Genomic DNA, 15,622 nt, shown 5'->3' with positions numbered 1-15,622 from the left:
AGAAAGAGGAGGAAGACAGAAAAAGTATGGTCTCAACACTGCCCCCATCCACCACAATCAGACCACATTCCACCCCTACCCACCTTTACTCTTCTCACCACCAGCTTCCTGTCCAAACTCCCCAGAACCCACTTCTCTTATACTCTCTAGAATGTTCCCAGGCCTGTCTCCGCCAGCAGTTATCCCCTGTTAAATATTACCCACGATGAGTTTCTTCCCTCCACCCGCTTGCACAATCCTGGAACCAGTGACTCACTCTCGCTTTATTGTAAGTATTTACATTTTGGTTAAAATCATGGACCTTGGAGCCGTGGAATCTCCCCTTCGCCTCTTGTGTGACACTCGCCTCTGTTCCCTCACCTGTAAAACTGGGATAATGACAGTATTTACGTCACAGGTGAGTTGGGAAGAGCAAATGACAGCAGCAGACGGAAAGCTCTCAGGACAGTGCCTAGCAAGGCATGAGCCCTACGCAGTCGTTAAACATTATCATGCCATTTGTCTGACGTGGTTTCTCCATGCAATCGTGATGCGTCGTGTTTGCAGATGGGCTGGGTATACAGAATACAAAGATAAAGGAGGAGGATTCTTGCCTTTGACCCACTCTTGGGATAACTGGAGGGATTCTATGATATGCTTCTGTGGATTTCCATTTGAGTCAAACCATCTTCAGATGGTTTATCTCAGCTCTGTGGGATTGAAATCAACTCTCCATGTGGTGAGGATTAGAGAAATGAGTGAAGTGATGATCCTGGTGGCTTCTTGTTTAGTGTGGCCCAAAGATGGGATTTGTCTGCCCCAGGGATTTGGGTTTCAGTTTTGTTTTTAGTGAAGGTAGCGTGCCTTCTCCACTCACTCCCTATTGTTTTATAGCCATCATGTCACACGTTCACACATGCTTACCTGTTTGATCACCCCATTGTCCTTGAAGTTGTGATCCCTGCTATCTGTTATAAGAAGATGGAAAGCAGAGATTGGTCAAATGTTCCTCACTCTTAAAAACATCAAAGACACGGTTAGAAATAACTATCATAGTTTTTTGTTTTTTTTTAAAATCTTGTCTAGGAAATGAGGTAAGAAGTGAAAATCTGATTCTCTGATTACCCTAAAGAAACATTCTCAAATTTGCATTCATGGTTGCTAATTGAAGGGGCTGTGGAAAGTCCAAGGAAATCTAGGGTAAAAGTAATGGGAGTCCTTTGAGAGCAGGAGTCAGAGTTTCATCTCACCCTCAATGAGGAGGGTCCATCAGGGTGCTGTGGGGAGACCCCTGGAGTGTCTCCCAGGTGCTCAGGCACAGAATCTACCAGATACACCATAGCTTGTGCCATTTCCTACTCCCTAACCCTGATTCCCCTAAGCAAAGCCCCGTGACTAGCAAAGCTGCTTGAAGCTACCTCCCCAGGGCCTTCCCACTGCCCTTTCAACACTGTACTGAGAGTTACAATCAGCTGTTGTTGTTTTGGTTCAGTCAGTAAGTCATGTCTGACTCTTTGTGACCCCACGGACTGCAGCATGCCAGGCTGCCTTGTCCTTCACTATCTCCTGGAGTTTACTCAAATTCATGTCCATTGAGTCAGTGAGGCCATCCAACCCTCTAATCCTCTGTCGCCCCCTTCTCCTCTTGCTGTCAATCTTCGCTAGCATCAGGGTCTTTAATTTTGCTAAATGCAGCTTCTGCTTCATTAGGGCCAGGGAAGATCCTCAGACTCTGCATTTCTAACAAACTCCTAGCTGGGAATTCCAGTCTGAGGACCACCCTCTGGGCAACAAGGCCCTCAATCATGTTCCCTTTGGTTTGGCTTAGGTACCTTTTTCTCCCTCTAGAATGCAAGATACCTGGAGGGCAGAAACCAGGACTCATAACTATGTATCTCTTTTGGCATCCAGCATAATACCTTGTGCAAATATAGAATCCCAAGAATACTGGGTACAGTGATTAAATTAAAATAACAAAAAAGTAAACCCTAAATACAGAAAGAAAAGGGGAAGAAAATATTTATTAGAAAGTAAAAATGGAAAACTTGTGAATAGACTCTGACATTCCAAATGAATCAATTTTGCTAAGTAAAAGAAATGACTTTACAACATTTTAAGGCACTACCTTGATAATATGATATTGGGTTGGCCAAAAAGTTCATTCCGGTTTCTTCCTGGTAGATGGAAAAACTCGAACGAACTGTTTGGCCAACCCAATTCAACACACAGGGAAATATTTAGGGAAAAGCAGAGATGACGATTTCTTATGAGACTGACAAGTGACACCTCTTGAAGGAATTTCATCTTTCAAATTTCAAAGAGGTATACTTTACTGCACATATGAAAATGGCTATATTCATTTCTAAGGACTGTGTATGGGTAGGCATCATTTAATAACTTCACACTTTATTTAGCATAGTGCTTTGTCTTTAAGCGAGCATGAATAATTCCTCAGCATTGCTGTCCTTCTTAAGCATATATCTATAAAGTAGGCCTCCATGAAAAGCATCTTGGAGCACAAGAAAATAATACAGTAAAAAAGACAGTCATACATAGAGTTGATACTTGTTGATATGTGAAATAAATATCTTGCCAAACAGTAATAAGGTTTCCAGTGAAAAATACTATGTTGAAATGGTTGTGAATTTTAAGCTTGTACAAATCCTGGTTTTTAAGCATAAAACCACACATTCCATCCCGTGGACTTCTAGAGATAAACGCTTCTGAGGTCACCACTTTTATTCAGTGGGCAGGGCTATTTCTCAACATGTGCTAGTCTAGATTTGAGTTGTTTACATTTTCTCCTACACTGCTTTCTTCCATTTTCCGTAGTGTAGGAAATGAAGTATAATATTCATTTGTTTTTACTACAGCAAACATGTCCTTCCAATCGAGCTCTCTCCATCGGCACCGCTGACAAAGAGAAGCAAAATCAAGGCCTTCCTTTACCTTATGCTCCCATATGGAGACTGTTCCGTCTAACTCATCAACTCAAAGCATATCTGATGAGTAGTCAACCTCCCTCCTTGACAGTTTATTACTGGTCTCTGTGAATTGGAGGCTATAAATCTGACAGCAGCACTACAACCTCTGAATTGAATGTATAATTTAATTTGTAAACTCATGTTCTCCATTTCGAGAATTGTAATAAAACCGAGTGTGTGCTGATTTTCTAACATGGATTTGTTTTTCCGTTAGTTTGAGAGTTGACATGGCTTGCCTCTTTGACATGTGAATTCTTAAACCCTGGTTTCTTTAATGTAGTAGCTCTTGTCTCTTTCTCCTATTCTTTTTAGTGAGGAATGGCTGTGAAGTTTCTTATTTCAAATTACATGAAACGCTGATTAATCTCATAGATTCATTTAAGTACTTTTGTTATTAGATGTTTTTAAAAGACTGCGAGCGGCAGAAGGGCAGAATTCTGTAATTAATCAGGATTGCCTAGCTCTGTTGCTCCAGTGGCAGTGAATTGGTTCTCAGTAGGAGAGTTAATAGAAAAACATTCAATTTCAAAATGGCCTGGATGCATCAAAGGGATTAAGCTGTAATGCTTTTAATCCCTGTAACTCAAACAAAGAGAAAATTTTCCTGAGCAATGAACTGCATAATGTATTTGTGGGCCAGAGAATGATCAGAGTGGAACATCGGCTAAACAGTCAGCCCTATAGCCCAGGATCTCACTGGGCACAGCTAGAGTTACAACCCAGGGGATTTAGACGCTTGCTTTTAAACCTAGGGTACTGTTACTTTAAAAGCAAAATGTTTTGCTTTTAAACTTTTAAAATGGATACCATTTTGGAAAGTTCTAGTCTCTGGAGCTCCCAAGCTCTCAAAGACTCTATCAATAAACCTTTAGGTTACACCTCCAAGTCAGGGATGGCAATTACTTGGCACACCTGCCGCACTTCCCTCACCTCCAAGGCCCATGATGACAGGCCTGGCTTTTTCACTTCCTGTCAAGACTACCTCTGAATTGCTTTCTATCTCTATCCCTCTTCCAGGTCTTTTAATTTCCTTGATCAGATTTCTCATAGTTTCCAAACATCTGCTGGACTATGTCAAAGAGCATATAAGTACAACTCAAAAAAATATATTTTCTTCAAATAGCCTGTGTTTATTTGGAGTCTTCTGGGTAGTGTTATTTTATGAAGGTTTTTATCTTGAGAAAATCGTAGATTCACATGCAGTTGTGAGAAATAATATTATTACGTAGACATCCATGTGCCCATTTCCTAGTTTCTCCCAAAGGCAGCCTCTTGCAGAACTAGAGTACAATATCACAACCAGGAAGTTGACAGTGACACAGTCAAGATACAGAATCTGCCCATCAACACAAGGATCTCTCCCATTGCCCTTGAGAGTCCCACCCACTTCTCACCTGTCCCCATCCTTTCTTTAAATCTCTGGGAACCACAGACCAGTGCTCTATTTCTATAATTCTGTCACTTCAAGAATATTATACAAATGGAATCATGCAATATGCAACTTTTTTTTTTTTTTTCCTGACTGACTTTTTCCACGAGCATAATTCTCTGGAGATTCATCCAAGTTGTTTTGCAGAGCAATAGCTTGTTTTTTATTGCTTCATGGTATGGATATACTTTTGTTTCTTTAATCATTCATCTGCTGAAGGACTTCTGGGTTGTTTCCTGTTTGGAGTTTTCACAAACAAAGCTGCTATAAAAATTTGTGTATAGGTTTTTGCAAACATGCTTTTTTTCTCTGTGAAAAAAAATGTACCCAGAGTACAACATGGTAGCAAGGCTTAATTTTTTTTTTTAAAGAAAACTCCAAGCTTTTGCAGAGTGTTTGTAAGATTTTACATTCACAGCAGCCATGAAAGAGACCCAGTTTCTCTGAATTCTCGCCAGCATTTGATATTGTCACTATTTTTTATTTTTGTTATTCCCATAGCTGTGAAGTGATAGCTTATTGTGGTTTTTAGTTTGTATTTCCCTAATGGCAGATGACATTAAAAAGCTTTTTTCATGTACTTATTTGCCATCTGTATATTCTCCTTGATAAAATATCTTTTCATGTTTTCTGCCCATTTTTTAATAGGATCATTTGGATTTTTGTGGCTGAATTTTAAGACTTGTTTTTTTTTTTTTCCCATTTATTTTTATTAGTTGGAGGCTAATTACTTTACATCATTACAGTAGTTTTTGTCATACATTGAAATGAATTAGCCATGGATTTACATGTATTCCCCATCCCAGTCCCCCCTCCCACCTCCCTCTCCACCCGATCCCTCTGGGTCTTCCCAGTGCACCAGGCCCGAGCACTTGTCTCATGTACCCAACCTGGGCTGGTGATCTGTTTCACCCTAGATAATATACATGTTTCAATGCTGTTCTCTTGAAACATCCCACCCTCGCCTTCTCCCAGAGTCCACAAGTCTGTTCTATACATCTGAGTCTCTTTTTCTGTTTTGCATATAGGGTTATCGTTACCATCTTTCTAAAGTCCATATATATGTGTTAGTATACTGTAATGGTCTTTATCTTTCTGGCTTACTTCGCTCTGTATAATGGGCTTCAGTTTCATCCATCTCAATAGAACTGATTCAAATGAATTCTTTTTAACGGCTGAGTAATATTCCATGGTGTATATATACCACAGCTTCCTCATCCATTCATCTGCTGATGGGCATCTGGGTTGCTTCCATGTCCTGGCTATTATAAACAGTGCTGCGATGAACATTGGGGTGCACGTGTCTCTTTCAGATCTGGTTTCCTTGGTGTGTATGCCCAGAAGTGGGATTGCTGGGTCATATGGCAGTTCTATTTCCAGCTTTTTAAGAAATCTCCACACTGTTCTCCATAGTGGCTGTACTAATTTGCATTCCCACCAACAGTGTAAGAGGGTTCCCTTTTCTCCACACCCTCTCCAGCATTTATTGCTTGTAGACTTTTGGATAGCAGCCATCCTGACTGGCGTATAATGGTACCTCATTGTGGTTTTGATTTGCATTTCTCTGATAATGAGTGATGTTGAGCATCTTTTCATGTGTTTGTTAGCCATCTGTATGTCTTCTTTGGAGAAATGTCTGTTGAGTTCTTTGGCCCATTTTTTGATTGGGTCATTTATTTTTCTGGAGTTGAGCTGGAGGAGTTGCTTGTATATTTTTGAGATTAATCCTTTGTCTGTTGCTTTGTTTGCTATTATTTTCTCCCAATCTGAGGGCTGTCTTTTCACCTTGCTTATAGTTTCCTTTGTTGTGCAAAAGCTTTTAAGTTTCATTAGGTCCCATTTGTTTATTTTTGCTTTTATTTCTGAAATTCTGGGATGTGGGTCATAGAGGATCCTGCTGTGATTTATGTCAGAGAGTGTTTTGCCTATGTTCTCCTCTAGGAGTTTGATAGTTTCTGGTCTTACATTTAGATCTTTAATCCATTTTGAGTTTATTTTTGTGTATGGTGTTAGAAAGTGTTCTAGTTTCATTCTTTTACAGGTGGTTGACCAGTTTTCCCAGCACCACTTGTTAAAGAGGTCATCTTTTTTCCATTGTATATCCTTGCCTCCTTTGTCAAAGATAAGGTGACCATAGGCTCATGGATTTATCTCTGGGCTTTCTATTCTGTTCCATTGATCTATATTTCTGTCTTTGTGCCAGTACCATACTGTCTTGATGACTGTGGCTTTGTAGTAGAGTCTGAAGTCAGGCAGATTGATTCCTCCAGTTCCATTCTTCTTTCTCAGGATTACTTTGGCTATTCGAGGTTTTTTGTATTTCCATACAAATTGTGAAATTATTTGTTCTAGTTCTGTGAAAAATACCATTGGTAGTTTGGTAGGGATTGCATTGAATCCATAGATTACTTTGGGTAGTATAGCCATTTTGACAATATTGATTCTTCCAATCCATGAACATGGTATATTTCTCCATCTGTTTGTGTCCTCTTTGATTTCTTTCATCAGTGTTTTATAGTTTTCTATGTATAGGTCTTTTGTTTCTTTAGGTAGATATACTCCTAAGTATTTTATTCTTTTTGTTGCAATGGTGAATGGTATTGTTTCCTTAATTTCTCTTTCTGTTTTCTCATTGTTAGTGTATAGGAATGCAAGAGATTTCTGTGTGTTAATTTTATATCCTGCAACTTTACTGTATTCATTGATTAGCTCTAGTAATTTTCTGGTAGAGTCTTTAGGGTTTTCTATGTAGAGGATCATGTCATCTGCAAACAGAGAGAGTTTCACTTCTTCTTTTCCTATCTGGATTCCTTTTACTTCTTTTTCTGCCCTGATTGCTGTGGCCAAAACTTCCAAAACTATGTTGAATAGTAGTGGTGAGAGTGGGCACCCTTGTCTTGTTCCTGATTTCAGGGGAAATGCTTTCAATTTTTCACCATTGAGGGTGATGCTTGCTGTGGGTTTGTCATATATAGCTTTTATTATGTTGAGGTATGTTCCTTCTATTCCTGCTTTCTGGAGAGTTTTAATCATAAATGGATGTTGAATTTTGTCAAAGGCTTTTTCTGCATCTATTGAGATAATCATATGGTTTTTATCTTTCAATTTGTTAATGTGGTGTATTACATTGATTGACTTGTGGATATTAAAGAATCCTTGCATTCCTGGGATAAAGCCCACTTGGTCATGATGAATGATTTTTTTAATATGTTGTTGGATTCTGTTTGCTAGAATTTTGTTAAGGATTTTTGCATCTATGTTCATCAGTGATATTGGCCTGTAGTTTTCTTTTTTTGTGGCATCTTTGTCTGGTTTTGGAATTAGGGTGATGGTGGCCTCATAGAATGAGGTTGGAAGTTTACCTTCTTCTGCAATTTTCTGGAAGAGTTTGAGTAAGATAGGTGTTAGCTCTTCTCTAAATTTTTGGTAGAATTCAGCTGTGAAGCCATCTGGTCCTGGGCTTTTGTTTGCTGGAAGATTTCTGATTATAGTTTCGATTTCCTTGCTTGTGATCGTTTTGTTAAGATCTTCTATTTCTTCCTGGTTCAGTTTTGGAAAGTTATACTTCTCTAAGAACATGTCCATTTCTTCCAAGTTGTCCATTTTATTGGCATAGAGCTGCTGGTAGTAGTCTCTTATGATCCTTTGTATTTCAGTGTTGTCTGTTGTGATCTCTCCATTTTCATTTCTAATTTTGTTAAGAAATCAAAAATGAAATCAAAATATGCATAGAAATGAATGAAAATGAAAACACAACAACCCAAAACCTATGGGACACTGTAAAAGCAGTGCTAAGGGGAAGATTCATAGCATTACAGGCCTACCTCAAGAAACAAGAAAAAAGTCAAATAAATAACCTAACTCTACACCTAAAGCAACTAGAGGAGGAAGAAATGAAGAACCCCAGGGTTAGTAGAAGGAAAGAAATCTTAAAAATTAGGGTAGAAATAAATGCAAAAGAAACTAAAGAGATCATAGCAAAAATTAACAAAGCTAAAAGCTGGTTTTTTGAAAAAATAAACAAAATCGACAAACCATTAGCAAGACTCATTAAGAAACAAAGGGAGAAGAACCAAATTAACAAAATTAGAAGACTTGTTATATATTTTAGATACTGGTCCTGTGTCAGATAGATACGTGGTTTGCAAGTAGTTCCTCCCAGTCTGTAGTCTGTCTTTTCATCCTTTTCACAGAGTCTTGTGTGGAGCAAACGTTTTTAATTTTGAGAAGTACACATTAGCAATTTAAAAAAATAGATTGCTTGGTGTCAAATCTAAGAACTCTTTCCCTAGCCCTAAATCCTGAAGACTTTCTCATCTTTTTCCTGGTATTTTGTGTTTTTTTTATTTTCTAAAATTTTTATAGTTCCATGTTTATGTTTAAGGGTGTGATCTCATTTTGTTTGATTTTTTATAAGGTGTAAGACTTAGGACTAAGTCCGCCCTCCTCTGCTTTCTTCCTCCCTCCCCTCCCCCCCAACCATCTCTTTTTCTTTCTCTCTTTCTTTCCACCTGTGCTGTGCGCTATGCCCAGTTGTTCAGTTGTGTCTGACTCTTTGAGACACCATGGACTGTAGCCACCAGGCTCCTCTCTCTATGGAGTTTTCCAGACAAGAATACTGGAGTGGGTTGCCATGTCCTTCTCCAGGGGATCTTTCTGACCCGGGGTCAAACTCGCGTCTCTTGCGTCTCCTGCATTGGCAGGAGGGTTCTTTACCAATGAGTCACCTGGAAAGCCCTTCTTTCTGCCTATGGATTCCCAATTACTTCAATTGGAAAAACTATTATTCATCTATTGATTGATTTTGTGTCTGTCAAAAATCAATTTGGTGTATTTGTGAGGGTCTATTCCTGGGTTCTGTTCTAATGATCTATGTATCTGTCTCCGTACAAATACCACAGGATTGATTACTCTGGTTATGTAATTAAGTCTTGAAAATGGCTAGATTGGTTCCTCCTACTTTATTCTTCTCTTTCAAAATCATTCCAGTTCCTTTGCCTGTCCACATAAATTTTAAAATTCTTCTGTCTAAATTTACAAAAGAATATTGCTAGAATTTTGTTAGGGATGACATTAAACTTATATATCAATTTTGGAGAGCATTAACATCTTAATTATATTTAGTTTTCTAATCCATCAACATGGTATGTCACCTCATTTATTTAAAGTTTTGATTTCTTTCATCAGCATTGTGTAGCTTTCAGTATACAAATCCTATATATGGATTGCTGGATTTATGCCTGAGTATTTCATTTTTCAAGCAATTATAAATCGTACTGTGTTTTTAACTTAGGGGTCCATGTGTTCTTTGTGAGTGCTAAGTCACTTCAGTTGTGTCTGATTCTTTGTGACCCTGTAGCCACATGAACTGTGGCCTGCCAAGCTCCTCTGTCCATGGGATTCTCCAAGCAATACTGGAGTGGGTTGCCATGCCCTCTTTCAGGAGATCTTCTCAACCCAGAGATCGAACTCGTGTCTCCTGCAGCTCCTGCATTGCAGCCAGATTCTTTACTGTGGAGCCACTGGGGAAGCCCATGTGTTCTTTACTGGTAGACAGAAATAAAATTGATCTTTGTATGTTTGCCTTGTATCTTGTGACCTTGCTAGATTCAGTAGTTCTTGTAGTGTTTTAGATAGATTTTACTTCTTATTCTTGATATATTTACATTTCATTTCTTCCTCTTGCCTTATTGCATTGACTAGAACTTCCAGCACTATGTTGAATAAGAGTAGGGAGAGTGGATGTTCTGGCCTTGTTACTTATATTAGAGGAAAAGCATTCAGTCTTTTGCCATTAGCTATAGGTTTTTTGTGGGTGCTTTTATCACTCTGCTTCCCCTGTGGTCCAGCAATAAAGCATTTGCCTACAATGCAGGATACACAGGAGACTCGGGTCTGATCCCTGGGTTGGGAGGATCCCCTGGAGGAAGAAATGGCAACCTACTCCAGTATTCTTGCCTGGAGAATTCCATGGACAGAGAAGCCTGGTGGGCTACAGTCTATGGAGTCGAAAAGAGTCAGCCACAACTGAACACTCATGCAGGGTCTTATCAAACTGAGGAAGCTCTCTTCTACTTCTGTTTTTATGAGTTTTTTAAAAAATTAGGAATAGGTGTTATATTTTGCTTTTTTATGCATCAGTTGATATGATTATATGATCTTTCTTCTTTGGCCTCTTAATATGGAAAAGTACAGTGATAGATTTTTGAATATTAATAAGACTTGCATCCATGGAATGTATCTGAATTATAGAGTGTAATTCTTTTTGTATGTTGTTGAATTCTATTTGCTAATATTTTGTTAAGTATTTTTGCAACTATGTTTACTAGCAACATTGGTCTGTAGGGCTTTTTTTTTTTGGTACTGTTTTTGTATGGTTTTTGGTATCAAGGTTACAATAGTTTCATAAATTGAATTGGGAAGTATTTCCTTCTCTTTCATTTTCTGCAAGAGATTGTGTAGAATTTCATTTTGATTCACATATAAAATATATATATATATATATATATATGTATATATATATATATACACACACATATTCTTGGAGGAATTCTCCAATGAACACACCTACATCTAGGCATGGGGATTTCCTTTTTAGGTAGTTTTAAAGTTATGAATCCAGTTTCCTCTGTCTTTTAATTGGTGTATTTGTATTATATTTAATATAATTATTAATTAATATATTTAATATAATTATTGATATGTTAGAACTCAAGTCTGCCATCTCACTTTTTTTTGTTTTCTGTATGTTCTCTCAATTTTTCATTTCTCTGTCTTTTTCTTGGATTTTTGTATATTAGAACTTTTTTTAGAATTCCATTTTTATTCTAAATAAAATGGAACTTATTTTACTTAATTAAAAAAAAACCCATTTCATAGAACTTAAAAAAAAACTTTTCATATAATTCTAGGTGTTCTATTAGATATGTATAACATTATAGCCTACTAATATTGTCATTTTACCAGTTTGGGTAAAATATAAAACCCTTTCCTCTATAATTGTCTTAAATATTTTCTTTACATTCATTTAGAAGTATATCATACAGTGTTAAAACTTATGCATTGGCCATAGAACTAATGTAGAAAATTCAAAAAGAAAAAGTCTATATTTTTAATACATATTTCTGCTCATTGTACTCTTCCCCTCCTTTCTGATGTTCTTTCTAAGGTCTAAACTTCTTTATTTTATTATTTCCTTTCTTCTTAGACAAATTTACTTAGCTATACATTTAGGATAGGTCTTCTGGTAACAAACTCTGTTTTCCTTTATCTGAGGATGTCTATTTCTTCTTTATTCCTGAAGGTTATTTTTTCCTGGGCATAGGATTCAAGGTTGACAATTATTTTCATTCAGCACTTCAAAAATACTGTGTCACTTAAAGTTTAATTATGATGTGTTTTAGGGTGGATTCTTTCACTTTATTCTGTTTATGGTTTGTTAAGCTTCTTGAATCTGATAGTTTATGTCCCTTGTCAAATTTGGGAACTTGTCACCCACTTGGAGTGCTTTTGCAGCACCACCCTCTTCCTTCTCCCATTCCAGGGTTCTAATTTCATAAATGTTGGATATTTTTTTATAGTTTCATTGGCCCCTGAATCTCTTTTGTGGTTTATTTTTTGTTGGGGGGGTTGTTTGGTTTTTTGTTTGTTTATTTTTGTTTTTTTTAAAGGATATTTTCTCTTGGTTGGTCATACTGGGTGATTTTTACTGTTCTATCTTCTTGTTCATTGGTTCTTTCCTCTGTCCCCTCCATTTTTCTGTTGAGCACATCTACTGAACTTTTAAATGTCAATTATTATATTTTTTCATTTCTAAAATTTACATTTGGTTCTTTTTTCTATCTCATATTACTTTGCTGAGACTTTCTGTGTCTTTGCTGAGGTTTTCTACTTTTTCATTTGTTTCAAGCATATTTGTAATTGCTAATTGCATTTTTATCACAGTTGCTTTAAAATCTTTGTCAGGTACTTCTAACATCTCTGTGTTCTTGGTGTTGGCATTCACTAATTTTTCAAAATTTAGTTTGAGATCTCTTTGGTTATTGATATGTTGAGTAGTTTTTGTTTGAGCTTCCCAGTTGGCTCAGTGATAAAGAATCTGCCTTCAATGTAGGAGACTCAGGTTCGATACCTGGATTGGGGAGATCCCCTGGAGAAGGAAATGGCAACCCACTCCAGTATTCTCGCCTGGGAAATCCCATGGACAGAGGAGCCTGGCAGGCTATAGTCAATGGGGTCACAAGAGTCAAATATGACTTAGCAACTAAACTACTACCTACTACATGTTGAGTAGTTTTTTACTGGAACTTGGACATTTTTGGAGTTATGTTGTGAGACTCTGGATCTTACATAGTCATTTAATTTTAGGTGGTTTTGTTTAAGTGTTTCTTTGCTTTTGTGACACTGCTCCAGCAGGGAATTTTACTTTGTTGCCATTATGTGAAGGTAGAAGTCCAGATTTCCCACTCATCCTTTCTTGAACTTGGGAAGAAGGAGGCTCCTTGTTACTTCTGGATGGAGACCGGAGTTTTAGCTTTCCATGTGGTTTCCAGTGACAACTCCGTGTATTGTTAACCCCTGGTGGCTTATTACCCCTGGAAAGATCTGAGTCTCCATGAAGGCTCCTCTGATACTACCCCACTGGAATGGGAGTCCTTCATTCTTCCAGGTGAAAGTGACAGCCCACATTTCCCACATGGTCTCCATGGACACTGTATGGGCTGAATGGCTTATTACTGCCAGGTGAGGATGAAAACTCCAATTCCACACTGAGCCTTCTCTGACAACATCCTGGTGAGGGTGTTGAGGTGCCTTGTTACACCTTCTTGAGATTGGAAACCTAGGCTCCACTTAGCTTTTACTGGCATGTGTAGGTGGTACTACAGGTTTTTTCTGATGTTTGACTGGAAAACAGCAGATGTGTAAATGTTTTCTTTCTTTATAGCTTCTTTCCTTCCTCCCTTCTCTTTTATGATCCTTTGACTAGAGAGAGAGAGAAAACTCAGGGGGCTATTTTATCTGAACCCACATGTACTTCGGAATTGTTGAGTTTTCCAGCTTTCAGTCTGGGATATAGGAAGCAGAAAGAAAATCCAGAGAACTCACTGCTGTGTTAATCCTTGTGTCCTAATTTCCACTGCCAATCTGCCATCCTCTCTTCACCTTTCACAGATTTCTTATGGTTGTTTTATATGTAATGTCCATGGTTTTTAGTTGTTCTCAATGGGAGGAATGGGAGAAAGACATGTATACTCCATCTTCCCAGAAGTGGACATCCAGGTCTATCTTTTTATTCACTAGAAAAGTTTAGAAAATATCCTGGGGTGTTTTCAAGCAAAGTAATTATTAGGCGTAGAATCTGAGGATGTTTCAAATGCCTAGAGGCCACAGACAACATTTGAAAATAATCCAGTTTTCACAATTGCATCAAGAAAGTTACTGCTATGTTAGAAAACAGGAACATTTAGCTTCCCCCTGGAAACAAAAGTTGTACCATCACTCCTTGCATGCTGGTCATCTGCACATTTGTTCACTGGTTCTGAGACACATCCTAGATACTGACTACAATTTTTGCCCTGGTTTTTGCTGAGACGCACTGTGCATTGAGACACTCCAATGCCTTCTCTGGTTCATAACACTGAGGGTTATAATAAAACTATTTACACAAATTTGTTTATGACTTCTAATATTACTCTTCTGTAATATTTGCATTTTGAAAGAGAGACACCACAAAAGAGCAATCTTCAGCAAAAGAGTGGACCTTATTCAATAATATTCTTTCCAACAGCAGTATGTCAAATTTTATGAGAAGGCAGAGAAAAAATTTACTAGAATTCTTCAGATTGAAAGCAATTGGTAACCACTTTATGACTTTATGTTAAGACTAGCTCTGTATAGTGACGTGTGTATTTCCTACAGAGGTGAATATTAGTGAATATCTTTACTTTCTATATACATTCATGAGGACTTTCTACAGGAAAAGTGTATATGTAAGGGTGTAAGTATGCTATACTCTGCTTGATCAAAAATATCTGGTTTACAGCATAAGAAGAGATTAGTCTTTTAGGGGATCATATTGGCTATGCTCTCCCGGTTCTAAAGAGTTGCCTCTCCCCATGGAAGCTCAGCACAGCCATCAAGAGTGTGGTTCTAGGTTCGGGGAGGCCTGGTCACTGCCTTTTACTGGAGGAATTGTCTCAATGACTTTCTGAACCCCAGTTTTCTCATCTGTAAAGTAGACATAATAATATTATCTATCTCGTATAAGATAATTCATGTAAAGCACATCACAAATGTAGGTCCAGACACATGTCACAGACTCAGTGTGTGTTAGGCGCACGCGTACTCATGTGTGCTCAATCACTTCAGGTGTGTCTGACCCTTTGTGACATGGGCTCCTTTGTCCATGGGATTCTCCAGGCAAGAATACTGGAGTGGGTTGCCATGCCCTCCTCCAGGGAATCTTACCGACCCAGGAATTAAACTTGCGTCTCCTGTGTCTCCTGCATTGCATGCAGATTCTTCACTCACTGAACCACCTGGGAAGTGTTAGGTATTAGGAATTAAAATCTTTGAATTAATAAGGTAGCCTCCCTTTAACAGGCACAATGTAGTTCTGGGGACCTGCATCAGTGTTGTATTTTCTTTTTGAAAAACTCTCTGTAGAAATGAGAGGCTAGGAATCTTAGATGATGTCAAAGAAGCTTGTGATCCCATGAGGGCCAAGTCTGCCTGCCTGTGTACCATTACATCTTCTCTGTAGATTGGACTAGAATATACACACCCTTTATATCTTTGAAAACTCTGAAACTCCCACAGATAAAATGTCTTGCATCCCTCTTCTAATCACATCGTCATTGCTTCAAGCCATTTCAAAATGAGAGATGTGTACTGAGCATGAATCAAAACACATTGTGGGTTGACTTCCCTGGTGTTCCAGTGGTTAGGACTCCGCCTTTCAAGGCAGCGGCTACAAGTTTGGTCCCTGGTCAGAGAACTAAGACCTCACATTCCAAGGAGCAGCTAAGCCCACACAACAATTCTGAGCCTTCATGTCACAACTAGAGAGTCTGTGCATTGCAACAAAAGATCCTGCAGGACACAAAGAAGAGCTTGCATGCCTCAACTAAGACCTGATACAGCAAAATAAGCAAATAAATAAATACATAAAACAAAGAGATTACTGCTACTATCTTCAAAAAAAAAAAAAAAAAACAAACCACCACACAAC

General features: G+C 38.1%; 1 long non-coding RNA gene across 2 annotated transcripts in view; it reads left to right on the top strand.

Annotated features, from left to right (window-relative positions):
* The first annotated feature begins 236 nt into the window (after nt 1–236).
* Nucleotides 237–15,622, top strand: part of LOC139029685 (uncharacterized) — a 31,736-nt gene continuing 16,350 nt past the window's right edge. For both annotated transcript variants that reach the window (XR_011481879.1, XR_011481880.1), the window contains exon 1: nt 237–397. This is a non-coding gene — a long non-coding RNA (uncharacterized lncRNA). The remainder of the gene's footprint in view (nt 398–15,622) is intronic.

This window comes from Odocoileus virginianus, chromosome 19, assembly GCF_023699985.2.
Source record: "Odocoileus virginianus isolate 20LAN1187 ecotype Illinois chromosome 19, Ovbor_1.2, whole genome shotgun sequence".
NCBI classification, from domain to species: Eukaryota; Metazoa; Chordata; class Mammalia; order Artiodactyla; family Cervidae; genus Odocoileus; species Odocoileus virginianus.
The sequence above is the reverse complement of the archived record's forward strand: the minus strand, read 5'-3'. Positions and strand labels throughout refer to the sequence as shown.